The sequence below is a fragment of the Pelodiscus sinensis genome, chromosome 3 (genome assembly GCF_049634645.1).
Source record: "Pelodiscus sinensis isolate JC-2024 chromosome 3, ASM4963464v1, whole genome shotgun sequence".
NCBI lineage: Eukaryota > Metazoa > Chordata > Testudines > Trionychidae > Pelodiscus > Pelodiscus sinensis.
In genome coordinates this window covers 61,841,805-61,868,356 of record NC_134713.1, presented here as the reverse complement: position 1 = coordinate 61,868,356, position 26,552 = coordinate 61,841,805, and the positions used below count along the sequence as shown (strand labels likewise).

Here is a 26,552-nt window from a genome sequence, read left to right as displayed (position 1 = left end):
ACAGAAGGGAAGGGAAGAACTAGGGGAAAGGAGTGGGAGAGGAAGGAGCTTGTGTGGAGGTGGAAGGGAGAGGGAAGATACAAATGTCAGGGGGACAAGTGCAGACAATGAGGAAAAGGGCAGGAGGGGAGGTGTCAGGAGAGGGGAGGGGAAGGGCATTGGGGGCTAGAAGGGGAGGTGCTGAGAGAAGGCTTGAAAGAAAGGGTGGGCATGAGAAAGGTGGGGATGGAGCAAGTCATGTGTGAGGGGACAGGGGCATGAGGGTAATTGGGGCAGAGAGTGGTGACGGGGTGGGCATCAGGGAAAAAGAGGGCAAAGGGGGCAAGGGCAGTGAGGGAAGGGGGAGGCACCAGATGGGTACAGGACTAAGGGAAGGGGCAGGTGCCAGGAGATTCTGGGGGTGAAGCAGAAGGGCAGACACCTGCAGGGGAGGGACCAGCACCAGAGGAGAGAGACAGGGCAGGTGTGTGGATGGAGGTGTTAGAAGAGGGGATGAGAAGAGGTAGCTCACATGATCAGAGTGGGGCTACTGGAGAAGTGGGCACAGGAGGGAGAGGAGGGCTGGTGGAGGGGGGTAGGTCACAGGAGGGCTGAGGGCAGTGAGAAGGGCAGGAGTTAGGACAGCAGAGGAGGGTGAGGAGTTGGGGGGTAGCAGGCACCAGGGGAGATGATGGAGCAAGGAGAGGAGACATGGCAGCAGAGAGAAAAGGTAAAGGTTTAAAAATATTTATTAATAACTTGGTATGCTGCCCATGGCCAGTTTGTTTGTGCCCCACTGTGCAGTTTGGATTTATGTTGGGATCAACATGTGGCTGGCGAGTGGGAGCCAAAACAAAAAAGTAGTCAGTGTAATGATCTTCTATTGATATTCATTTTAGTAGTTAAATTCTTGTACTGTCATTGCTGATGAAAAGTGCTGTCACAGGTAGAAATCAGGTAAATGTTGCATTTTATTAATATCAGCAGAGCTGACTTAAATAGGGCCTGTGTGTTGTGTAGTCTTGCCTTAATCTTTGTATTCATGCTTGTCAGTGTGAGAGAAGCTATTTGTATATATTTGCTTGCATATGCAACCACACTTAAGTTGAGGCCCTCACCATGTTCTGTAAGTATCAGAGTGGCCCCTGGGACTTCCAAAGTTGAGTTGCTCCAGCTTACAGGTGTTTGTCTAACCTGGTCTTAAATAACTCCAGTGATGGAGATTCTGCAATTTCCCTAGGCAATTTATTCCAGTGTTTAACCACTATGATAGGCAGGAAGTTTTTCCTAATGTCCAAACTAAACCTCCCTTGCTGCAATTTAAGCCCATTGCTTCTCATCCTACGCTCAGAGGCCAAGCAGAACAATTTTTCTTCCTCCTCCTTATGATACTCTTTTAGATACTTGAAAGCTGCTCTCATGTCCTTTTTCAGTCTTCTCTTTTCCAAGGTAAACAAGGCCAATTCCTTCAGCCTTGCCTCATATCTCATGTTCTCTAGAACGTTCATCATTTGTGTTGATCTTCTCTGGACTTTCTCCATTTTCTCCATGTTTCCTGAAATGTGGCACCCAGAACTGGACATGATACTCCAACTGGGGCCTAATGTAGATGGCTCAGTCCCTGCCTAGGGGACGTGAGACTGGGCAGGTTAATTTCCAATCCTCCTGTTTAGTCTTTTCCTAAGCCAGGAGGGCACAGTAGTTCTGATGGGGGCTCTGCAGGAAGGCAGCCCATACTGCTCCCTGCCTGAAACCTTGTGCAGGTGTTAAACAGCTGTCCAGCCCACCCTAGAGGTGACTGCATTTCAGCGTGCCTGAAGCAACACAGCACCAGCAATGGACAGGAGAATGGCTCCCGGGCATGGCTTGCTCATGACTGCTTCAGTCCCGTTGGATGCGCCTCAGCCTCTTTTCTTCCACTCCCCCGGGGTACGTCTACACTACAGCGCTAGTTCGAACTAACTTAGTTCGAATTAGTTAATTCGAACTAAGCTAGTTCGAACTAACGCATCTAGAACTAAAAACTAGTTCGAACTAGCGTTTTGCTAATTCGAACTAGCAAGTCCACATTGAGTGGACTCTGAACAGGGCTTAAGGATGGCCGGAAGCAGTGCTGGCAGGGCATCAGAGGAGGACTTAGAGCGTGGAGATGCTGTCTCAGGCTAGCCGAGGGCTGCGCTTAAAGGGTCCCGACCCCCACCCCGGACAGACAGTTCTCAGGGGTGCCCCGCTTACAAACCAGTCCTGGCTTGGAGTGCCCGAAGTACCCACACTGGGCACATCACACCACTCGGCCATCAGACCGGCTGCACTTGCCGCATGCTGCCATCTGGGGAGAGGGGACAATCGGGGGGCTGCAGGAGAGCTTCCACCCCCAGAACCCGCAGAGCCAGCCCAGTCCTCCCCATCGGGGGCTCGTGCCCCATTCCTCCCTCACCTCCTTCCACTTACCCTTCCCTAGCCCCCCTTCTTATTGATGTACAAAATAAAGGACACATGTGTTCAAAAATAGAAACTCTGTTTATTTAACAAAACTCGGGGAAACTGGGAAAAGGAGGTGGGAGAGGGGAAGAGAGAGGCTGGGAGAGGGGAGGGGGAAAACTGGGAGGAGGGAGCTGAAAGGGGGAAGCAAGGGAAAGGAGGGGGTGGGGAAACTGAAGGATCAGGGGTGGGGGTCTCGCCGGGCCGACCGCCTCCCAGTACAGCGAGGGAGGGGGCCTCGGCGTCCCCGGGGCGATGGGGTGGAGGGTGCGGAGGTTGAGGTGGGGGGTGTGGACATTGAGGAAGAGGTTGTGGGGGTTGAGGAGGGAGAGGTGGGAGGGGGAGCAGGAGTGGGAGGAGGGACAGCAGTTGGGGGGACAGCTGGTGCAGGATCAGCACGGGGCACCATGCTCTGCAGCAGGAGCTGCAGGTTGGTGCTCAGCCCTCGGACCTCAGACAGCAGCTCGTGGCGGACCTGCAGGTCTTCCTGCATCCATGACCGTAGTGTGCGGTGCACGGCTTGCAGGGCCCCAAGGTGCTGGTCCCAGTATTCCTGCTCCGTGCTGGCAGTCCGGAGCAGGCCGCGGGTGCGGGAGCATGTCCCAGGCGGGGTGGTGCGCCCTGCACGAGCAGCTGGTGCAGCTGTAGAGAAAGAAGAGAAGGGGTCAGTTCTCCCTGGGGACGCAGAGGATGATGCCCAGCCCCCTCCCCAACTCCGCAACGTGAGGGTGACCATGTCCTGCACCGTCACAGCCGCTGTGCTTGTACAGAGGCCATGGTCAGGATGTCTGGCTCTCCCCGGGACTGGAAGCTGCCCCAAGACCGCACCCATGTCCCTGTGCCATGTATAGTGTGGCCGGGGCGGTGGGGGGAAAGGGGAGATGTCCCCTGCCTCCGTGTAGAGGGGACATGTGAAGGGAAATCATCCTGCTGGGTCCTGCCCCGGGGTCGGGAGCATGTCACGTCTCTTTGCACAAGCATGTGCCTATTGGGCAATGGCCCCTGGGTGTCACGCAGCTGGAGCCACCTGCCCAAGGGTGGCATGGCACGTGCTCGCACGTGTACAGGTGTCTGCGTGATCCGTGGAAGGCATGGCCCACGCGCGCGGTCCCTGGTCTCCCTGCCACCTCCCCCCCCGAACTACTTAATTCAAACTACTTACCCGGTACGGTCTCCCTGGACGACCCTGCCGACTCCGGTGCTGGGACATCCTGCGGTGGCCCCTCCGGTGTGCCCGGGTCAGGGCCCTCCAGTCCCGGCTCGCTGTCCCCCAGGCTGGCACGGACCGCCCTGCCCCCCAAGAGTCGGTTGAGGGCAGAGAAGTAGGGGCAGGTGGCAGCCCCTGCTGTGGCGCCACCCCTGGTGGCCCTGGCGTACGCCTGGCGCAGCTTTTTAATTTTAATGCGCACCTGCTCCTGGGTGCGCCTGTGTCCCCTGGTGGCCATGGCGGCTGCTATGCGCCCATAGACGGCCGCATTCCTCCTCCTAGTGCGGAGATCATGGACGTTGGGGGCCTGCCCCCAAACCTCAATGAGGTCCATGACCTCCGCACTAGTCCAGGAGGCCGCGCGCCGTCTACGGCCCCTGGCTGGCCCCTGGGTGCTGGGGGACTGGGCAGGGGACATGTCACTCCCACTGGCTGCCTGGCTCATGGTGGGGCCACTGGTTCGGGGCAGAGACTCCTGGCAGGGCTGGCTGACTCCAGTGCCGTCTGGCCAGAGTCTACCCCTTTAAGGGCCCGGGGCTGGGGGAGAGGAGAAGAGTTTTCCTGGTTGTGCCCAGAGAGGCCACCAGGGGGAACCTGGGAAGGGCTAGCCTCCCACTAGTTCGAACTAAAGGGCTACACAGCCCTTAGTTCGAACTAGCTAGTTCGAACTAGGCGTTAGTCCTCGTAAAATGAGGTTTACCTAGTTCGAACTAAGCGCTCCCCTAGTTCGATTCAAATTCGAACTAGCGGAGCGCTAGTGTAGCACCTATTAAAGTTAGTTCGAACTAACGTCCGTTAGTTCGAACTAACTTTGTAGTGTAGACATACCCCCGCTTAGCAATGGGACTGTGTCTACATTGGTGCAATCTTGAGCCAAAGCGGCCGCTTTTGCGCAAAAACATGCTGCCCGTCTACACTGGTGGAGAGTTCTTGTGCAAGAACACTGATGTTCTAATGTGTGAAATCAGTGCTTCTTTCATAAGAACTATGATGCTCCCGCTCAGGAATAAGCCCTCTTGTGCAACTGTTCTTGCTGATGGCCGAGTGCTGTGATGTGCCGAGTGTGGGCACGCAGGGCACTCCAAGCCAGGACTGCTTTGCAGGCAGGGAACCCCTGAGAACTGTCTGTCCGGGGTGAGGGTCAGGACCCTTTAAGCACAGCCCTCGGCTAGCCTGAGACAGCAGCTCCACGCTCTAAGTTCTAATCTGATGCCCTGATGCTTCCGGCCATCCTTAACCTCAGTTCAGGGTCCACTCAATGTGGACATGCTAGTTCGAATTAGCAAAATGCTAATTCGAACTAGTTTTTAGGTCTAGATGCACTAATTCAAATTAACTTAGTTCGAATTAACTAATTCGAATAAAGTTAGTTCAAATTAGTGCTGTAGTGTAGACATACCCATATAGACTGTTATACACAAATGTTGATTCCTCAGCAGAGCTGCAATAGCACTTTTTAATTCTAGAACATTTTCCCAGAGCACCTTTTAAGGAGCTGCTGGTCTTTTACATGTGCAAATACAAACAAATGTTGCCGGAAGCAGCCAGACATTTTATAGCTGTGTGTCTGCTGTGCTGTATGTTTTCCTTCTCTTCCAGCTGGTAGGTAATCTTAGCTCCTGTTTACTTATTCTTTAATATTTCTGAAGGTGGCAGAGTCTCGCAAGCTTGAGTACCCTCAGTAAATTTCATGGAGGTGATGTTTATACTCTGAGATCCTTAGAGCAACACAATAGAAACCTCCTTCCACTCCTTTGTTGTTATCTTCTTCTTACATATATTTTAGAAAGTGCATCTGTCCATCTGTAAATCCATTTGTTCAACAACTCTTCCTAAATGGTAAGATCCAGGAACACCAAATTTGGTATGCAGCTCCTCTTACTGTAACTTAAAACAAGGTCAGGGTGTGATTGTGCCAGGATAATGGGATGTGCGTGAAATTTGATTGCTTCTCATACAATGGAAAGGGAGAAGTCTGGCAGGAGGGAATTATACTGCAAAATGACCACACAAGGGCAGCAATCAGCCAGAGATGAGGATCAGGACAGCTATCACCCCATTGGGGCAGCAGAGGGCAGGGATGGAGAAAGGGAGAGCTATCTACTATATATTTCAGAAAGTGTGTTTTTCTGTGTGTCTGTCTGTCCTCCCCCCCCATGGAGATATTTAAGAACAGGTTAGATAGACATCTGTCAGGGATGGTGTAGACGGAGCTTGGTCCTGCCTTGAGGGTGGGGGGCTGGACTCGATGACCTCTCGAGGTCCCTTCCAGTCCTATGATTCTATGACAGGTGCTTCTCACCTGGCCCCAAGCTGCTGTGATGACAGAGTGTTGGGGTTGACCTCTCTGCCTGGGGAAGCCTGCATACAGAATCCATTATCCCCAGTCCTACACCAAAACGATGATTTACATGAAGAAAAACAAAACTTATTTGAGTTAAGTTATTTATTCATAACTAGAGGATTTATTCAGCATTGCTCAGGTCCTTGTGTGGGCTCAGGACAAGTGTGGGGTGCATGAATTAGGTGGCTGACAGATGTGGGGGGCTGGCTGGCCAGTGGTGGTGGCTTCTTAGTGCTGCCTGGAGTGGTGGGGGTTGTGCTGGCTGGCCAGAAGATACTCCTTGAAGTTGATGGGGGTTGTGGGGGCTGCACTGCCTGCCAAGGCTCTCTCTCTCCCTGGTGTCCAGTGCTGAGGCTGAGGGCTGGGGGCGGGGGGAAGAGAGGGATTTCTGTCCTCTCTGGTAAGTGTTTTTTTTTTAAACTGTCTCTCATTATTTGGTCTTTTTTTTTTAAACCAAGCCAAAGTAAGAGGAAGTATAATTTCTAAGCATTCCATTTAATTGAAAAAAGAAGGAAATAAAGTAAAATCAGTTAGCCACCATTTTATTTTTTCATAGTGGTTTGATGTTTTTGTTTCATTAATTGCACAAGTATTCACTGTCTTGTTGAAAGATACTGCATGGTTGCTTTAGAAATATATTTAATTTAATGATTATAAAAGATACGCTATTCTTATTATATAATTTTGTTTTTATGCTTAAAAGTTAACTTTTTCCAGAGTCAAATGGCACCTGGACCATCACAGCAGAGGAATATATTATCATTTTAAAAAAGAAAGACCCTTGGTGACGCCAACAAAAATTGTGACAATGAAGTAGCAGTCTTGAAAATGAAATGTGTAAATGATTCCTCAAGGAACCCTGCCCTGCATTCAACATAGAAAAACAGACTGGATAGTGATCCATGTTCCAGTATATCCATCGCCACCAACTATGCTATCAGAGGATGTCCTGCTGCTCTGACATCAACAGCCAGGCACAGAAGATTGTGTTAAACAAAGTTTACCTGTTCATCACAGGAAAAATAAAATCTTCACAGCCACAGATATTTCACCACACAATTTATACCTGTGATGAATATGAGGAGTGCTGGCCAGCACTGGTGACTTAGGGGTTAAACTCAAGGGTGCTGGCAGGGAGCCAGAAGATTCAATGGGGATACAGTGCTGAAATCTGAATTGGATATAGATACCTGGTCTGCTTTTCCTTTGTGGGGATTTCTGAGAAAAGGGCTAGAAAGAGCAGATGCGGGGATCAGAATTACCATGCTTATAAAAATATTGGACATGGGAGTGAACTGGACCTTGAAGTACAGATCAGCATGTATCATGAGCATGTATCTAGTTTCAATCAGGGTATTTTTCTTTATTTTGGTTGTTTGGTTTAAACTTCTCTGGGTGAATCCATGCTTTCCCTCCCCCGTTCATTATCTAAGAGTTGTTCCCAGAGATTTTCTCTGTTTTAATTTGTTTTAGTTAGTTGCTCTGTACACCTACCAATCCAGTATGCTTTATCAACTATATCTTCTGTTTGTTAATAGAAATCACATTTTTTAAGGTGATGATTTGATTCTTGTGTCCCTGAAAGTAACAAGGGGTCTGTTTGTGTATTTGCCTGCCTAAGACTGAGCGGTCAGCTACCAGAGGCTGCAGCTTGTTTCTCTCTTTTCTTTTTTTCAAGCTCTTTGGGGTAAAAGAGCATGGGGTACCTAGGGAAGGAATTCAAGTGTTCCCTCCTGTTTTTTAGGGTGAAATCACTTGATGGCGGCAGCATTTGGTTTTTTTTTCTCAGACCCAGTGCATCTGTGACTCTGGGGAGTTGTTTTTTTTTAAAGCAAAGCCTATAGAGGAAAGATATTTAAGGTCTTTGCAGGCCCCTACCTTCAGCACTCAGAGTGCCAGAGTGGGGAACAGCCCTGACAATACCCTTATACAAATGGTCAGTGTTTCAACTATAGCTGAAATTTTTTTGTACCCCTTCACTGAATACTGAGTAGTAAAATATTCTGTTTTTTGCTTTCTGTGCCATTACTTTGCTTCTCAAAACAAACTTGGACCAGGAGAACAATTCAGCAATAGAACATTCATTGAGCATGGGTTTAAGAAACTGAAAGATGTTCATAGTTTGTTAAAACAACATTCACTCAGTTCCAAACATAAAGCAACTTTCACAGCCCCTAGCTACCACCTGCCTTCTCCCTGAGCTAGCTGTCTAGCCACACATAGATGCTAGCTAATCCTTCCCTGAACCCTGAGCTACCCCCTACCCACACACAGTTGCTGAGTGCTATGATGGAGCTTCTGTGCATAGTAGGCATTTAACTGTAGTGCAAGATCACAAACAGGAGAGGATAACACATGCCGTATATTTGCACTCCCGTGCTCACAGACTTAATCTTATTATTACAGATACATGTTTCAACATCACTAAATGTCAGGAAGTCCTTGCATTTGTCCAGGAACTGTATATCTTCTTTAGCAGTAGTTACAAACATCATGAGCTGTTTGTTAAGGCACAGCAGAAGCTAGACCAGAAGGTCTTTGGACTAGGTCAATTATGTGAAACTCCCTTGTCATGCTGGTACCATAAAACAAACAGATTTTATTTATCTCTACTAAAGATGGTATACAAAGTATTCAACTTGTATTAAGGCTCCAAAACTGAAATGTCAAGATGTGGGATGAAAATATCTTGCTGCTGATTGTTCTAAATGTACAACTAAAATATGACTTTAAAATATTTCTTTAATAGGTATTTGTTGTATTTTTTTCTTCATATAAGAATTAGGACCGCTGTTCCTGTCAGTTATCACCTGTTTAAAAAAAAAAGTAGTTTTCAGGTGGCTTATAGCCTCAGGAATGGAATCATGGTTAAAGCTGCCTCCCTCATTCAAATCTGAAATGGTGCCACTGCGGACAGGTCATAAGAATAGCAGCCCAGAGCCCGAGGCCCTTTTAAATTGCCAGTCCTCCTCTTTGTCCTCCTACCTTACACTACAGATGTAATAGTATAGCCGATTAACCGATAAGCAACATCTTATAGGTTAATGCTATAGGCCAGGCCGGGCATGTCAAACAGGCATCTGCAGGATGCACATAGCCTGATCTAAAATTTTTGCAGCCCCGCCACTACATTTTTATAAAAGAATTAAGTGTGGCCTGCTGGCCGCTTGGAACACATGGCCGAGTGCAGATCACAGCTGGCCGCTCTGCACACGGTGCCCAGCACGTGCTCACGGCCAGCTGGACCACTCTGTGTGCATGCTCATGGCTGGATGGCTGCTCTGCACAGGCATCAAGCACCTGCTCACAGATGGCTTTGAGTTTGACATGCCTGCTATAGACTATACTCATTTCCCACACATACACCCTCCCCATCCTCCCACCAGTAAATTTTTTAGCAAACTGGCCAACAGCCCGGCTTATAACAGTCCTGGCTTGTGATGGTTCCAAGCCCACCACTGCAACTCTACATTTAAAGTGTATTAGGAGCTGGGCAGGCAGGCAGTCCAGCTCAGTTCTGGCTCATACCAGGTCTGGGAGCTCAGAAATCCCGCCCCCGACACGGGATGCTGCCACCCTATGCTGCTGCCTTTGTATCAGAGCCAGCACAGGGCAACAGGGAGCTGGTCCGCAAGGGGAGCTGGTTTTTAAACTCACAGACCAGTTCTCACCTGGCATCCTGTGCTGCTGCCTCTGATACAAAGGCAGTAGCATAGGGCGGCAGCAGCCTCTGTCTGGGGGAGATTTGAGCTCCTTGACCTGGCACGAGTCGGAACTGAGTGTGGAGTGGCAGGGAAGCCCTCGGGAGTGGGGCTGGAGAACACTGGCTGCCCACCCTGCCCCCTGGTATTATAGAATAGTCATTTAACCAATAAGAATTCATGAGGTTACTCAACTATTCAATTAACCAATATTTAACATCCCTACCTTGCACCTGCTTGTTTCCCCATTGACGGCCCTGACAAACCACTCTGACCCTTGTAAGATGAGTATTAATTAGACCAGACATGGGGAACCTCAGGTCCAGGGGCCAGATGTGGCCCCTGGCTTGCCTGGATCTGCTCCTTGAGTCTAGTTATTGGAGAACCCACATGGGTGTTCCAGCTCCCCTGCCACCCACTTGCAGGGCTAGAGCACACAAAGTCTGCCCCTTCCACTGCTCTGGTGCTTGAAGGGAATGTGAGGAGTGTCTTTCTAATTCCTAGTCAAGGCTTCTCACTTGTATGCAGCCCAGATTAATTTTTTTTTGTGGGTCAGTAGCCCCGACCCAAAAAAGGTTCCTCACCCCCCTGAATTAGACAATGCCCACATTAGTTCCTATTTAACAAGATATTTTTCTCTTGCATGTTTTAATTTTGAGAGTTGGAAGTTGGTGGAGGTCAGGCAGTGGGAGCTTTTATGAGCCCAGCTTCTAGGAAGGACACGTTGTGGCACAACACAGCACTGGTCTCTACGGCTGCAGACCGAACCACGCCAAGCTCTGGACTGGATCCACCCACTCTGCGCGCGCCACCTGTCGCGCTCTCTAAGCTAAACCCTCCCTCGCGCCGCTGTGACGCGCGCGCCCGAGAAGCGAGAGGCGTGGCCTCCGCTGCACAATGACGTGACGGGACTCGAACCCTCCCGCACAAAACTCCGCCCCAGCGCGCTCTGCCCAATGGGCGGGGAGGGGGAGTCGGCCTCGTTCTGGCTTAGGCAGCTGCTATATAAGGATCTTCGTGGGCTGGTCTCTTTCTTTTCCTGCGGAGATTCGGAGCTGATTGGTAAGGGGCTGGTGAGTTCGGGGTGGTCGGTGCGGTGCGGTCCCGTCCGGTCGGGGAGGAGCCTTGCCTTGCCTTGGGTCACTGCTGTCGGGCGAACCGCACCTCGTTTCAGGCCTTCCTCGGAGGCTGTGCTGCGTTCCCGGGGGGGGGGGAAGGCGTTGGTCGCGGGCCTGCCGCAGCTGCAGGGCCGGGTTGTGTGACTCATGGCGGTGGCCGGATGGGGGACGCAAGGACTCCAAGTCCCAGGATGCATCGCTCCTCTGAGCCGCCGCCGCCGCCTCGTGTCGCAATGCACGCCGGGATGTGCGGGTGCGGGGAGGCTTGAAGCATGGCTCCGCGGCTGTGAATGGGCGCTGCGCGGATCGCCTTCATCCCTACTTCTCGTGGTGGTTGAAGTATTTCACGTTTAAATCCTCTGTTAGGGCATTTGCAGAGGCGTCACTCCCACCCCGTGTAAACTTAGTGGCGGACACAGCAGCTGGGAAATATTACAAATTAATCTTTAGTGACTTGAGATTACATCCAAGAGAACTTAATATGAACACATAAAGGTCCAACTCTTCTAGGCAATAACCTGAACCAGTGATCCTAAGGAAATTCAGATCCTGAACAAAGCATATTAATTTTTTCAGATTCAACCAAATTATCTGTTTTGATAATTTTAAAAAATGAAATGTTCTGTAGCACTTTAGAGACTACTAAAATATAGGTAGTATGAGCTTTCTTGGGCATAACCCACTTTTTTAGATGAATGGAACACTAGTGCCCACTGGTTTGGTTCTTTATTTTGTGAAGTAGCCCAATAGTGCCAAGTCCTCCCAACATTTTTTCCTTGGGAAGCTGCAGTTGTAGACATTTCCTTGATGGGTATGAAAGCTATTCATGATCTTCATATTTTAACTCCTTCTGTCGTAATCTTATTTGTTCTAGGAACTATGGATATAAACTCTGTAGTGATATTCTGGAAGTTGTGCAGAAAAACTAAGGTGAATGTTTTGAATTTGGGCTGGAAAGTTCCATGTGTTTTTGGGGTTGGTCAGGATTTGAAAAATCCAACATGCGTCCGTTTCCTATAACACTCTGCATGCCTTAATCTATTTGAAATTAATTACATCATAGAACATGTGCCATAGTCAATTACAGAAACTTCCAATAAATAATCTGGCACCTTTAGGACCCAGGGGGTGCTGGATTATCAGATATGCTGGAGGGGGGGGGGGCTTTGAGGGGACTGGGGTGGAGGGGGGGGAATGTGCCCCTTGGTACTGTGGAACCAACCTGGCAGCACCCCCAGCTGCTCTGCCCCGAGTTTCCCCTATTCAGCCACTGGTCAGTTTCAGCAGTGGCTGACTTGGGAGTCTTGGTCAGAGCAGCTGGGATGCTGCTCTGCCCCAGGTATCCAAGTCAGCTGCTGCTGAAACTGACCAGTGGCTGAATCAGGGAAGCCAGGGGCAGAGCAGCTCCAATTGTCCGGCTGCCCGGAGCACTTCTGGGTTCCAGATGGTGCTGGACCACTGGAGTTTTACTGTACTCTAATTTTCTGTAGCTATTTTCCATCAGCCCTACTCAGTAAAAGCATTACAGTTAGCTAGTTCAGGCCACATGCTCTTCCATTTTTCAGCTCTGATATCTTACTGCTTCTATTTACTTGTTCTCAATAGATGAAAGTACTTTTTCTGGTGCTCTTGTAACCATCACTGGCGGATTTGAACCTGGGACCTGTGGAACTTAGTATAGGGGCCTCTATTGCAATAGGCTCCAACTTTAACCACAAGATAACCTTTTCAATTTAAGTGCAATGTAAGATCTACCTCAAACTTTTGTGCCCCTGCTCTGAGGCATCATCCTGCTCACTCCGTATTCCTTTTTCTCCCATCCTCGCTTATGGTATGTCTACACTAGCTTGTTCGAGCTAGGTAGGGTAATTAGGGCAGGCAGAGTTGCAAATGAAGCCCGGGATTTAAATATCCCGGGCTTCATTTGCATGTTCCCAGGCGCTGCCACTTTTAAATCCTCTTGTCTCCTCCCCCCCCCCCCCCCCCCTTAGTCCGAACTCCGTGCCTGCGGCTACACATGGCACAGAGTAGGTAGTTCGAATTAAAGATCCTAATTCGAACTACGGTTATTCCTTGTGGAGTGCACTCTGTGTAGCTGTGGGCTCAGAGTTTGGACTAAGGGGGGATTTAAAAATGGCAGCACCTGGGAACATGCAAATGAAGCCCGGGGTTTTTAAATCTGGGGCTTCAGTTGCAACTCCACTTGCCCTAATTACCCTACCTAGCTTGAACTAGAGTTAGTGTACACATACCCTTACTTTCACCAAGTGGGGATGGGGAGCAGGCTCTGGTGTTGAGCCAATGGGTTTGGAGTGTGGGAGAGGATGGGGGATTGGGGTTCAGGAGCGGTTTCAGAGTGCAAGCTTTGGAAAGGAGTTTGGGTGCAGGAGGGTGGGGTACATGAGATACAGGGATTCAGGAAGCAGGCATTGGCTGGGCACTGTAGTTGACTATTTCTGGGTGGTGGGGTTAAGGCAGGCTTACTCCTGCCCTAGCCTTGCACCACTCCTGAAAGCAGTTGGGGCATGTACAGCAATGGCTTCATGTGTTCCCCCTTATACACGCACTGAGCCTATTTGCCACAGTTCCTTTTATTGATCAATGGGAGCTGCAGAAGTGGTGTCTGCAGGCAAGGACAGCATATGTAGACCCTGCTCTGCCTTTCTCGGGCTACAGGGACATGCCAACCAGTTCAGGAGCAGTAGTAGTAAAAGTAAATCCACGTATGTTGGGTTGGGAGATGAGTGAGGAACAGCGTGTGTTGTGAATGACAAACATGGTGTACGTGAGACAGACTTGCATTGCCAAGCTCCCTCCTTCATTGTCGATCTGTGGAGATAGGGTACAGAAGTTGGGGAAAGAGGGGCACCCTGATATCAGGCCCCTCTTCTCACTCTCACACTCTGCACAGCAAGCTGGAGGCTCCCAGTGGGACTGTTCCAAGGCAAAGGGCAGGAGCAGCATGACAGTATGTGGAGGGGCAACTGGAGTGCCAGTGCTTGATAGCTTCCTGGCCAAACCAGTCAGGATCACCTGTCAGGGTCTCAAAATCTAACAGTAGATCCAACATTTTGGGGCTGCACATGCGCCCGGGGCGGAGGGCAGGGCCTCCCATACACTGCGTGCCCAGTGCTGGTGCCACCCATGTGATGCACTCCCGGGGCTGGCGCTGCTCCTATGCTGCAAGCCAAGAGCTGGCATCGCCATGGGGCTGGTGCCGTCCATGTGCTGTGCGCTGGGGGGGTGGGGCTGGCCCCAATCACTCAGTGGGCGCACAGAAATGACCCAACCAGTGCCATGGTGCACTGCATTGGGGACCACTTCAGTAGATCCTGATCTACTAATTGGTGGCCACTGCTCTACACTTGAGTTATAAAGCCAGCTGACTCTCAGCTTAGGCTGTAGAACTTCCTTGTTCTTATCCCTTGCTGTAAGTGGTTTAAGTGCCACTACATGGGATAGTGAACCACACTATTTGTGGGTTACACTGTCACCAACACGATATCCTATATTCTGGACTTTGGAGCACCTGTTTGTCTTGGCACTGTTCTACTTGGCTTTAGACCTGTCTTACAGCTGAAGCTTAGATCCAACTTGCCACACTGCTCAGGGTGGTGAAAAATTCCTCTGTTTAGGCATTGTAGCTAGGTTGAGCAAGCCCCCCACTGTAGACAGGTTGACATAAGGATTCTTGTATTGAGTTGGTTGCTGCTTTTCAGGGAATGGACTCAATTACAGAACTGGGAAATGTTTGTTGTACTAATTGTCTGAACTACAGAGGTCTTTGCAGCTCTGCTGTGGTATTAGACATGCCATTGGGGATATGTAAATTAACCATGTTAAGCTTAAACTAGGTAGCTGTTACCTGTGGTACTTGAAGGATTAAGGCTTTAATTATGAGCATGTGAGAAACTAAGGGAATATCTACTCAGCAACATTATTTCGAAATAATTTAGTCCAGGTCTACATAGCATGCAGTTACTTTGACGTTTCAAAATACTGTCAAGTTGAGGACTTCTTACTCAGACTCTTCATTGTATGAGTAAGGCAAAGTCAGGGGAAGGGTGCTCTATTTTTAAATAAGTGTGGTATAGACACTCCCAGTTTCTAAATAAGCTACACAACTTTGAGTTAAGCCTTCCTGTGTGTATGCACCTTTAGTTATTTATATGCATAAGTGTTTGTAGGATTTGGATCTGAGTGCATGTCTTGTATGTGTTGGCTTTTCAGAAGTCCCACATCACATAATTAAGGTTAGCTTAATAGATGCTCAGGCATCACCTTTTTTAGATATAAACTATTACAGTTTATACAGCAGAAGGTTTGTGACTTCAGTTATGAATTATTTGGGGAAGTTCAGTTTTATGGTACTTGTTCTAACAGTCTTATGGCATCCCTATATTAAAACTCGAATTTGCTATTTTTTAATCTCCAGTCCTTCATGAAAACAGCAGCTCTAGAAGAGTATATGATGTACAATTGTGGATGTTCCTGAATATTCGAGACACAAGTATGTTTGCTTTGTGACTGATCAAATGGGAGGAATAAATACTAAGATGGGGATAAGTGGATTAGCAAAAGAATCTAGGCTTTAATGTGTTAATTGGATTGGATTCATATTTAGCTAAATAGTTGAGAGGAAATTGCTTTTAAGTCCTTGGAAATAGTGAACCACAATCATTTTCAGGAAGCGGAAGTTAATTACAGCCTCTCTCAGGGTTATGAACCAAACACTTGGCCGTAACTCGATCTGTTTGTAACTCGGACCGCATTGAGTTGCACATGACCGTGCTGTTAGTAAGTGCGGGTAGCGTTCGTAACTTGGGAACTGCCTTTACGACTGCTCCATGGGAGCTTTGGTCATAAATGCAAACAGTTGTAACTTGACCATTCAACTCTGGGAGCGGTTGTATTGTGGCTGCTTTCAAAATGCTGTATTACTTGATATTTGTTAGTAACACTTAAAATGTTACTTTATTCTTATTTCTAGTGTGACTCTCTAGCAAATATCCAGCGAATAATGAATAACTGACAACACAGTTGAGAGCTACATCTGCTTGCAACTCTGGTACTAATACAGGTATACTTGCAATTTTTCAATTGCCTTAAATTAAATTGCAATACCTTCTAGGTAAAGGGGTCTGGTCCAAATGGCTAAAGAGCACTATTCAAGGCATACACCTTGTTTACAAAACTTCATTCTACAATACTATTTAATTTTGCATTTTAGTTCCAAAAGGAACATGTGTATTCCAGTATACCAATGTTTCTGGATTTTAGTGGTCTATCAGTGATGAAACTATCCCGAACCTGACTTAATGACGAGAAATTTTATACGGATCTGGCTTCTGAGATGAGACCACTGTAGTTCAGAACAATGTACTTAATTGCAACTCTGCTTTGTGGTGCACTACTTGGACATTTAAAGGGTATGTTAGCACTAGGGAATATTGAATGTCGGGTAACTGAATACTTGAGTAACTGCATAAATTTTTATTGGCTACTTGACTTCTATATCCGTGGGGGGCAGGGCCAGCAGCCAGTGTGCTCAAGCCCCACTCCTAGGGTGGCAGGAGCCCCTGTCTGTGGTGGATCCAAACTCCCTGTAGATGGAGGCTGCTCACTGCAGAAAGAGGCTGCTTTGCAGTGGTCGCCCCTCTCCTCCCCCCTCCCTGCCCCAATGCAGAGACAGCAAGGAAGGGAATGTGTGTGTGAAGTTGACACAAAACCAATAAGCCAAAGCTTTTATGGATTGTAGGATTCTTTTAGCAAACCTGGGAAGAATTGGATTTGATCCCTACTTTTCTCAGAACACCCCCAGTAGTGAAGAAAAGAGACTTTTTAAAATCCTAGTCTAAGTGGTATTTGAGAGTTTAGTGATTCAACTTCTCTTAGTCTAGAAGTTTGGATGTTGGATAAAATATTTCTAAATCTGCAATTCTGTACCAGATCTGTACTACTGTTTGGTTTTTTGATGTTTCTAATCGTAGGGCAAATACAGTCCTAAAACGTCATCACAATGGAAATGAGATTGGGTCTTTATATCCACAAAGTCAAGATGTTAAGAGGCAGCATGATGATGATGATGATTTTGGCCCAAGTTTACACAATTACATAATCCTAACTTCCTGTGCTGTGAACTTGTATGTGTTAAAAGTGCATCTGGGCAGATAGCACAGTGGGAAAGCTCATACACACAGTTTCTCTAAGTAGACACATCTCTAAACTAATAAACATGTTAACCCTTGGTGGTATTTAATTTCTGTGTAACTTGTCTTATTGCAGACATCTCTGAAGGCCGACAGCATTAGAAGGTATGTATTCTAAAAGTTGATTGAAGTATGAGTAATTCTTGTCTGATCAGTGATGATGCTATCCCGAACCTGATTCCTTGATGAAAAACTCAATACGGATCTGGCTTCTGAGATTAGACAACTGTGATTCATAATGCTTTAACACTAGAGCTGTGACAGTATTTTAACTTAATTTGACTTGACTTGCCTAGTGTATCGTAATTTACTGTTTTTCCACAACTTACCTTGAATTGGAAAGAGATCTCTTCTCTTCCTAAAACCCTTCATGTGGCAGTATCCTTAATGAGCCTTGGAACTAATGAATGCTGTTCCTCTAATCTGTAGAGATCATTCTGAAATATCAGCAGGCCTACTGTTTGGGCTGATAAGAAACCCAAACAGTGTAATAACTTAAATGTGTGGACCAGAGAATGTATACAAATATGAATGAAATTGTAGTTTACTGGGGTTTATTCTATTTCATTTGCGGTTTCAGTTTCTCATGTAAGATGGTTTGTTTTCCCTTTTTAGTGAGGAGGGGGGAATTTTTGTATCCCCTGACAAGTATGGATGGTATCACTGGAAGAAAGTATGACACCTGAAGATACTCAGATACCAAGTAAAGACTCCACTCTAATGAAATCAAATCTGTCTTGTATCATGGAAACTGCATGTGGAATCCATAAGAAATGATGCAGATTTACTAGATGAATCAGTTTAACATCTGGTGGAAGTAATGCCTAGAAACAGAAGATTAAGAAAACAAAATTCAAATCCTTGCATACATTTCTGCCATTCTCTAGGAAAAGCATGCAATTTTGTTAAAATAGAGCGTAGATAACTATTTTACTCTAATCAAACATGCACATAAACTTTAACTTTTAGTAACTTGTGGCTTTGTAAAGAAACTATTTAAACAGTTGTTACCAGTCTGCTGTACCTTAATGTGTACCTTTTTTATCCTGTCTGCTTTGACTCTGACTCTTCCATTTGGGGAAATACTGTTAGCATTCCTGAAACTTGCATTATTTGCCTCGCTTAAAGCAAAGAACAGAACAGACCTAATCTTCCTCTGCACATCATTCATATTAGGTTAGGCACTAAATTTAGTGGGCAAGAGTAAGTTAATGATTGGAATATACATTTTTCAAGTGGAATATATAGCAGATCACCTAGGTGAGAAGTTTAATTGCAAAAATCCTATAACAGGACGCTGCTTAGATTCTTAGGAGGTGAATGGAGGCCCTTCTGACAAATTTTCTCAACTTTTCACAATGCAAATAGTGAAAAGGATATTAAAGGCAAAAACTGTTCAGGTATCCTTCATAAGAAAATATAGAATTCCAGATATGTAAAAGCTTAACCTGAAGTATAATTACTGATCTAATCACCTGGTCCAGCTTTTAATAGGTAACAAGGCTCAGGGCCTAAATTTCTATGTAATTTATAAAGCATAACAGTATTCAGCAGCAGCCAGATTCTGTCACCCTTCTGCACATTGACTAGTGCCATGCATCATGAATGTGTGCTTTTTTTTTTAACAGTGCCTGCCCCAGAAGGGCATATTGGCACTTGTTTCTAGAGGTGGCTTGATAGAAACCTGCCTGGGATGCCTGGTTCTTAAAGGAACCATGACTGCATTTCAGCCCCTGGGTGGCACATTTTTTGGCTCAACTTCTTTGAGCCTGGAGTACTGGCACTTTTTCACTTACAAATATTCAGTACTTTTAGGTATTGCTTTTTGTGTAAACATTCCAGAGGAAGGTTCTTCTCAACCCGAGAAGATACAGATAGTAAAATGTTCACTGCCAAACATTTATTTGGTTTGGATAATTGAAACTAAAATTAAAATCAGGCAATTTTTCTAAATACTTTAAGCCCAGTGAAACTAGGAAAGTCAGGTGAAATTGAGTGCATGCATGACTATGTAGAGCAGGGGTGTCCAAACTTTTTTCAAAGAGGGCCAGATTTGAAGAAGTGAACATGGGTGAGGGCTGACCATTTTGCCTGACATTCTTTGAACCATTAAAATTAAATGCAAATCAACTATTTTATGCAAAGTTTATTGCAAATGGCATACTTTTCATTTTGTCACATGGATGATAAATCTAAACAGGTGTTAAATCACTCTGCCTTTCATATCTGAAGGCCTGATGGAAAAAAAATCCAGGAAGCTGAAATGTCAGGAACATTGTAAAGTACATTACATATTATTGGTAATAAAGGTTGTCTGTCAACTTTTAAGTTCAAAAAATATGAACAGGAACATAACACCAAGTATACATGTTGTGTCCAAATATATTTAACTGACTTAGACCAACTGACATTTTACAATGTATTCATCTCAATTGGGAAAAAAAAAACTTGCCTGCACTAATGTGACAGGTGAAACTGAGATCTGGACTGCAGCATAGGCTAGGTCTGGTTCAAAGGCAGTGGTTTTGATGCACAAAAGGTCACGCAGGTGAGAATCACTTAGTCTTGTCCTCACGTAGTTCTTGTTAAAGTTCATAGAGAATGTCTTCTCACACACATATATGTTGAGCCAAACAAGCTCAGCATTTTCTTAGCCAATGTTCGAATCTCTTGAAACCGGCTCTTATCCAGTTGGCGGTAAAAGCTCACGAGAGAGCTGTTGGTGATGACTGTGTAACTCGCTGTCACAATGCAGCTCAATGAGCTGCAGCTGATCTGGAGCATCAGCGGGGTCAACAGAGAATGGAGAGGAGAAAAGGCTGATCTCCTTTTCAATAGCTGCAAAATCCTGAAAGCGCTGTTTAAACTCCCCAGCCAGTGATGCGATGTCTGCTGCATACCTGCTCGTTTGTACACTGATATTGTCCTGTGGAAAACTGTTCATTATTTCCTGCAGTGCTGAAAAATGTATGGTATTGGGCTGTGTGACTGCCTTATGAAAAGTTGAAGCTTTGTTCCAAAGGCTTTGAGGTGTGAATAAAGCTGGTTCACCGCTGCATCTTTCCCCTGAAGACTCATGTTCAGTACATTCAGATGCTTTGTTATGTCAACTAGAAACCCCTAATCAACCAGCCAAATAGGATCAGATAGTTCTCACATTGGTTGTCCCTTTGTTTCCAAGAATTCTCCGATTTCCTTTCTGAGAGTAGAAATGCAGTGCAGACCCCCGACTGAGCCATCTTACATCGTTGTGATATAAAACATCTTTGTATTCAGCCTGGATGTCCAGTAGAAACTGTTTAAACGCGGTGGCACAGGGCTTTAGAGCGGATAAAATTAATAGTCTTTAGTACCGGTTTCATAACATGATCATATTTGAGATGTTTAGCACAGAGAACTTGTTGATGAATGATACAATGGAGTTTAATAGCTTTGCCTCCTTCGATCACCTTGTTACAGATTAGGGTTGATAATCCACTTTGTTCACCAGCCATGGCAGGTGCCCCATCAGTAATAATCCTAGTAACTTTGTTCCAAGGCAGTTTCATGTCATCTATGGCGGAACTAACAGAAACAAATCTTTTCCTCTTGTTTGGTCCGTAAGGCTCTGGAGGTCAAGTAGCTCTTCAGTCACATTCATTTCATCGTCCACCCCTCATAAAAATCAGCAACTGAGCTGTGTCAGGTCCGTGCTTTCATCACAGGCTATTGAAAAGAAGTTAAAATCCACTCCTTTGGAAGTCAACTGTCTCTTAATATCTAATGAACTCTCTTCAATTCTCCGTGCTACAGTGTTACGAGCCAGGCAAATGTTGGCAAACTCTTGCTTCTTCTCGGGACAGATATTCTCAACCATTTTCAGAACGTATTCTTTGATAAAGTTACTCTCAGCAAAAGATTTGCAATTTTTAGCAATTAACGTTCCCACCTCATAGCTCGCCCTTGTGGCATTTTCATTTGACTCATGGGCTCTTGTGAAAAATCGCTGTTGTGACATTAAAACAGCTTCAAGTTGCTTCAACTTTTCACTGCAGTCGCGCCCTGTTAGCTTGTCGTATGTGCTATGTCTTGACTGGTAGTGTCTCGACATTAAATTCCTTATAAACAGCCACAGTCTCTTGGCATATCAGACAAACACCGTGATTCTGTATTTCAGTGAAGAAATATTCCACTTTTCACCTCTCCTGGAAGTGGCGGCCCTCACTGTCAACTTTCCTTCTCTTATTTAGTCGCCATTTTTTAAATTGACCAGAAGGGGAAGGGATCATGTGAGCGCAGTGCCAGAGGTTTTGGTCTAAGTGTGTTTGTCCGAGCACTAATACACTGCCCAACAAGAATTCTCTTGCCTTTGTGGCTGTGTGTGGTGAAGAGTCTAAGGATGAGCTCAGGCGTGTTCGCAGCTCCATGTGCCCATGCCCGCCAGGAAGCTAACAGCACGCAGCGCCAATCACAGGTACTGAGACATTTCCCGATCTCTGCAGCTGCGGACCGGGAAAATGTCTCAGTACCTGTGATTAGCGCTATGCGCTGTCAGCTTCCCGGCAGGTTCGGGTACGTGGAGGTGCAAACACACCCGAGCTCATCCTTAGTCCTGAGCAGCGCTCGGGGATTCGTTGGGGGCTGTGACAAGGAGGTCCGTCCCTGCACTCTCAGCCCCGAGGCAGAAGGCCCGCGGGGTCAGAGGCGGGCGGAGAGCTCAGGGCACGGCGGCCCGGGGTCAGGGCGAACCCGCGGATGTGCCCTGCGGGGCTGCGGACGTGCCCTGCGCGGCAGGCTCTAGGACCGCGGAGGCCATAGGCGGCAGCGGCGGGCGCGCCAGTTCAAAAGAGCGCCAGGGGGCCAGGAGAGGGGGAGGAAGCGGGGGTGAGGACGGGCGGAGTTCTCCCTCATCCCACAGGCAGCTCCAGGCAGGCAGCGGCCGGGAGACGCGACCCCGAACCGGGGAGCACGGCAGGCCGACCCCGAGGGCGGCAGAACCGGGACAGCGGAGCGGGCCCAGGGGGACGGAGTGAGGCCGGCAGGACTGGACACCCGAGGGCCGGGTGAGGGCATTCCGAGCCCGACGGCCGGGATACTCAGGTGGAGCGCAGGGGGCCCCCGAGACTAAAGGACCGGAGGAGGGAGCTACCCTCCCCCGGTGGACTTTACAGGACTGAGACGGGGGTGGGCAAGAGGCGAGAGACGGGCTGGGGGAGCACGTCTTGTCACAGGGGCCATAAAAGATACTTCGTCTAGTGTTCCCTTTAGTTTTTTCCATCCACGTGTAGAATAAATGGTATGTCCACTAAGGCACATGCAGCTGTGAACCACCCCTAGAAACATGCTGCTAGCTGTAGCTGCTTTGCCAGTCAGCTGGGCAGTGCATGAATCTCTCCTGGAGAGCTGCCCAAGTGCTCAACTTACAGGGAACACTTGTTTTGTCCATTTATTACCACAGTGAGGTCTTCCAGCCTTCCTTAACCTAGAATAAGGGTTTTTCAAGTGACTGCATAAGTGCATTCTGGGAAGTGTCAGTGTGCTCAGTGAGCCCTGTTGGGCAGCACAAGCTCCCTCTTCTACTGTATCCCAGCTAACAGCTCATCTGAAGAAGTGTTTTGCCTGCAAAAGAAAGATTCTAACCACACTACCCCTCTAAGACATTAGGCACAAGAGGAGTAATTCCCAGCCTTCCCCAGTTCTTGCCCTAACTCCAATTCAAGGGAAATAGGAGGGCAGCTCATGGAATGGCCATGTGCAACACATTCAGGCTACGTCTACACTGGCCCCTTTTCCGGAAGGGGCATGTTAATTTCAGAGATCGTAATAGGGAAATCCGCGGGGGATTTAAATATCCCCCGCGGCATTTAAATAAAAATGTCCGCCGCTTTTTTCCGGCTTTTAGAAAAGCCGGAAAAGAGCATCTACACTTGCCCCGATCCTCCGGAAAAAGCGCCCTTTTCCGGAGGATCTTATTCCTACTTTGAAGTAGGAATAAGATCCTCCGGAAAAGGGTGCTTTTTCCGGAGGATCGGGGCCATGGAATAAGCTGAAATCTCTGAAATTAACATGCCCCTTCCGGAAAAGGGGCCAGTGTAGACGAGCCCGCAGGATTTTAGTCTGTTCCTTGAGTGGCTGCACTTGTACATTCATTCTTGGTGACTCCCAAGTTTCAGCTGTTTCCCCCCCCTTTTTTTCTTTTCCCTCCCCCTATTCACAATACCAGAGTGTGCCCTGCTCACTGGGTTTCAAGCTTGCTCCATCCCTATGCTAGTGTGTAATTCACATGTACTAGCTGCTTGAAGTCTTTTGTGGTAGCACTTGGAAAGGGCCAGATCTGGAATAGGGAGGCAAGGCTGAAATTCCTGCTCGTGCTCAGTCCACCATTGGAGCCGTCGCACTCTGACACAATGCTAAGTTCTATCAATAACTTCATTGAGATGTGCAACCACTATTTTAGTGGAATTCTGACACTTTTCCTCCCTCGCCCATACTAAGGAAATACAAAGCTTCCAAAAAAGGTGCTGGTCAGGGAGAAATCACCTTAATCTGATGTGTGGAGTAGTGTACACCTGAAACCTAATCATGCTACCAAACTGGTGCCCAAGTCAGCACAGTTGGCTCCAGCTCTTCATATCCCTTCAGTGGGATCTCATGGAAATATGAGTAGAGTCATAGGGCCCTGCTCCATGGCAATGGCAGTTTTGGAATCCTTAGGATTTTCCACAGTTTCTAGATCTTCCCTAGACCATGGCTATGTCTACACTCTCAGCTTTGTGTGTGAGTAATATGCAAATGAGGCTAAGTGTGGAATATCACCAGGCCTCATTTGCATATCTAATGAGCTGCCATTTTTTTCAGAAGAGGCTCTTGCACAAGAAGGAGCATCTACACTGGCCCTTGCGCAAGAAAAACTCTTGTGTAATGCTGTTACACCTATTACTTTTCAGGAATAATGGCATTGTGAAAGAAGGGGCAGTGTAGACACTCCTTGAGCCTCTTCTGAAAAAAAAGGTGGCTCATTAGGTATGCAAATGAGGCTTGGCGATATTCCACACTTAGCCTCATTTGCATATTACTCGTGCAAGAAGCCACGAGTGTAGACATAGCCCATGTGTACTCAGTGCCTTTGTGTAGAAGGGCAGTCTGCTCCAAAGGGCTAGCGCACAGAGTCCACTTAACAAAAACTTTTGTCTAGGACAGGAGTTCCCAAACTGGGGGCATGCCCCACCTGGGGAGCGTGTGAAGAAATTCCGGGGGTGGGCACAAGGTGACCCAACCACACACACCCCTGGTCAATCCCACCCCAAGTTTTGCTGCTATTTTTTTGGGAGAGGGGGCGTGATGCCGAAAAGTTTGGGAACCACTGGTCTAGAACAACTTAATTCCCTTCTGATGCTTTTTAAAGTTTATCAGATGTAAACAAGAGTGGTACAGACTTCAGGAGGAGATATGGGAGTGCTTACATTGCCTGGTGAGCATTTTGGGTTCTTCAAGGGTAGCTCTGCCAATTAACAAGGCAATATTAGAACCTATACACACCTTTGTCTCCTGTCTCTGAAAAGTGGGAAAAAAGGCACTATTCAAAGCCTTGGGAGGGTATCTTTCTACTCACCCCCATCTAGGCTCATTAGTCAGTACAGTGGCTAGTGAAAGCAGAACAGGACACACAGCTGCCATCCCCAAATCAAAAGATAGTCAGATGGTAGGTTTGTTCAGTAGAAATACTCATTCAACAGGGGCCTGCAACTGTGTATTGCTAACCAATATAGATTCTGTTGGAACAGTAAAATTTTTAATTTTGGGGGCTCCATTGAAAAGTTCTGAGACTTGCTCTAAGAGAACATGAGGAAGAAGTTTGGCTTCACAGTTGTCATTCAGAGATCAGCCTGATTGCCTCTTTTGATGTTCCCTAAGTCTGGAATGCTATCTAGGACTTGCTATTTGAAGATCATTCTTTGATCTCAGACCAGATCGACAGCAAGCTCCATAGACTTAGGGAAAGCTGTGTTTAAGTCCATAGGTCTGCACACACCTGTCCTAGTGAGAAACACTATCAGACACAGTAAATACACCTTAATAGGACTAGTCAAAAAAGAGGTCCAACGGGTTACAGGCATAGATCTTCCTGCTGGTTTTGCTTGTCAAGGTAGGGCCATCTAGGCTCCCCCACATATATTCTCCAGTTTTCTTCTACCCTCCCAGACTCCCTCATTGTCTCTCTTGAGCAACCATTCTGAGAAACTCCTTATCTAGGAGGTACAATTGCTCCTTCACTTGCTAAGGAGCTTCCATATTTCTCAAAAGGGTTTTACTCTCAATACTTCCTAATCCCAAAAGCAAGGAGGGGATGGTGTCTCAAAACTAATTTTAGACTCGTCTCGTCAAATTCAAAACACAGAATTTTCATGGTCCCATGGCTTCTATTAGCTCTTTCATGAATTCTAGGGAATATGTCACCCTTTACTTAAAAGATGCCTGCTTTCATGTGACAATCATGCTCCAATTTCAGGATTGTCGGAGCATTCCTAACTGCAAGTAAGGAACAGTGTTGCCCTAATCCAGTCAATGGTCAAAACTCAACACAAATACCTCTCTTGGTAAAAACTGTAGGCTACATCTAGTCTTCCCCCTCTTGCACAAGAAAATATGCAAATGAGATGATGTAGTGAATATCACTGCACCTCATTTGCATAGTTATTAAGCTGCCATTTTTGTGCAAGGGGCTTTTGTGCAAAAAGGAATCGTGTAGACAGATCCTTTTTTGTGCAAAATCCCCTTGTGCAAAATGGTGGTTCATTAGTTATGCAAATGAGGTGCGGTAATATTCACCACTTTGCCTCATTTGCATATTTTCTTGCACAAGAGGGGGGGGTCTAGACATAGCCATAGAGTTTATAGGCGATACTAGACTTATCCTGAAGCCAGACTTCAGGTTCCAGGCTATCCTGTCAATTGTTACTGATTTAAAAGATCGGCCAGTCAACAGCATGAAACAGGCTTCTGGTCACATGGCCTTTTGCACCTATGTTCAATACTCAGGACTGCACCACAGAATTCTGCAGAGCTGGCAGGCATTAGTTAGACCCTCCCAGGTCCTCACATTCATAAATTGATGGGCAAATCTAGCCAAAATATGTGTAGGCATTCCATTTACCATGCACAAGTGACTCTCACACTCATGATAGATGCTTCTGCTCTGGATGGAGAGCCTACTTAGGTTCTCTAAACACAGAATCTGGGGTCTGTAAAGGACTTAATCTTTACACATTAGTGCCGAAGAACTGAAAACTGTCAGACTAATGTACAGGAGGCCTCCCACATGTGACCACCAGAGTTCTGACACCCTTCCACCCCCCCCCCCCCCGCACTTACAAACATTTATAAGTGCGGAAGGGGCCGAAAACCCCTGACTTAAGTCCTCGGCCCACGTTTACGACAGCACATGGCACCTATCGTAAATGAGGGCTTGAGTTACAACACCCCCAACTTGCGACATTTCCCTAGGAACGGATAGTGTCGCAAGTTGGGGGCCTT

General features: G+C 47.0%; 1 long non-coding RNA gene and 2 other non-coding genes across 4 annotated transcripts; all 3 read left to right on the top strand.

Annotated features, from left to right (window-relative positions):
* Positions 1-10,674: 10,674 nt before the first annotated feature.
* Positions 10,675-20,097, top strand: LOC102458315 (uncharacterized). 2 transcript variants are annotated; one of them, XR_332736.4, is made up of 6 exons: positions 10,675-10,774; positions 11,705-11,760; positions 15,266-15,340; positions 15,821-15,910; positions 17,116-17,144; positions 17,655-20,097. It is a non-coding gene; the product is annotated as an uncharacterized LOC102458315 (long non-coding RNA). The 2 variants fall into 2 exon arrangements; XR_332737.4 differs by having other exon boundaries at positions 10,690-10,785.
* LOC112547494 (small nucleolar RNA SNORD50) lies at positions 16,116-16,185 on the top strand. Its single transcript, XR_003091229.1, has one exon. It is a non-coding gene; the product is annotated as a small nucleolar RNA SNORD50 (small nucleolar RNA).
* On the top strand, positions 17,189-17,258 carry LOC112547493 (small nucleolar RNA SNORD50). The gene has a single exon (XR_003091228.1). It is a non-coding gene; the product is annotated as a small nucleolar RNA SNORD50 (small nucleolar RNA).
* Positions 20,098-26,552: the final 6,455 nt, after the last annotated feature.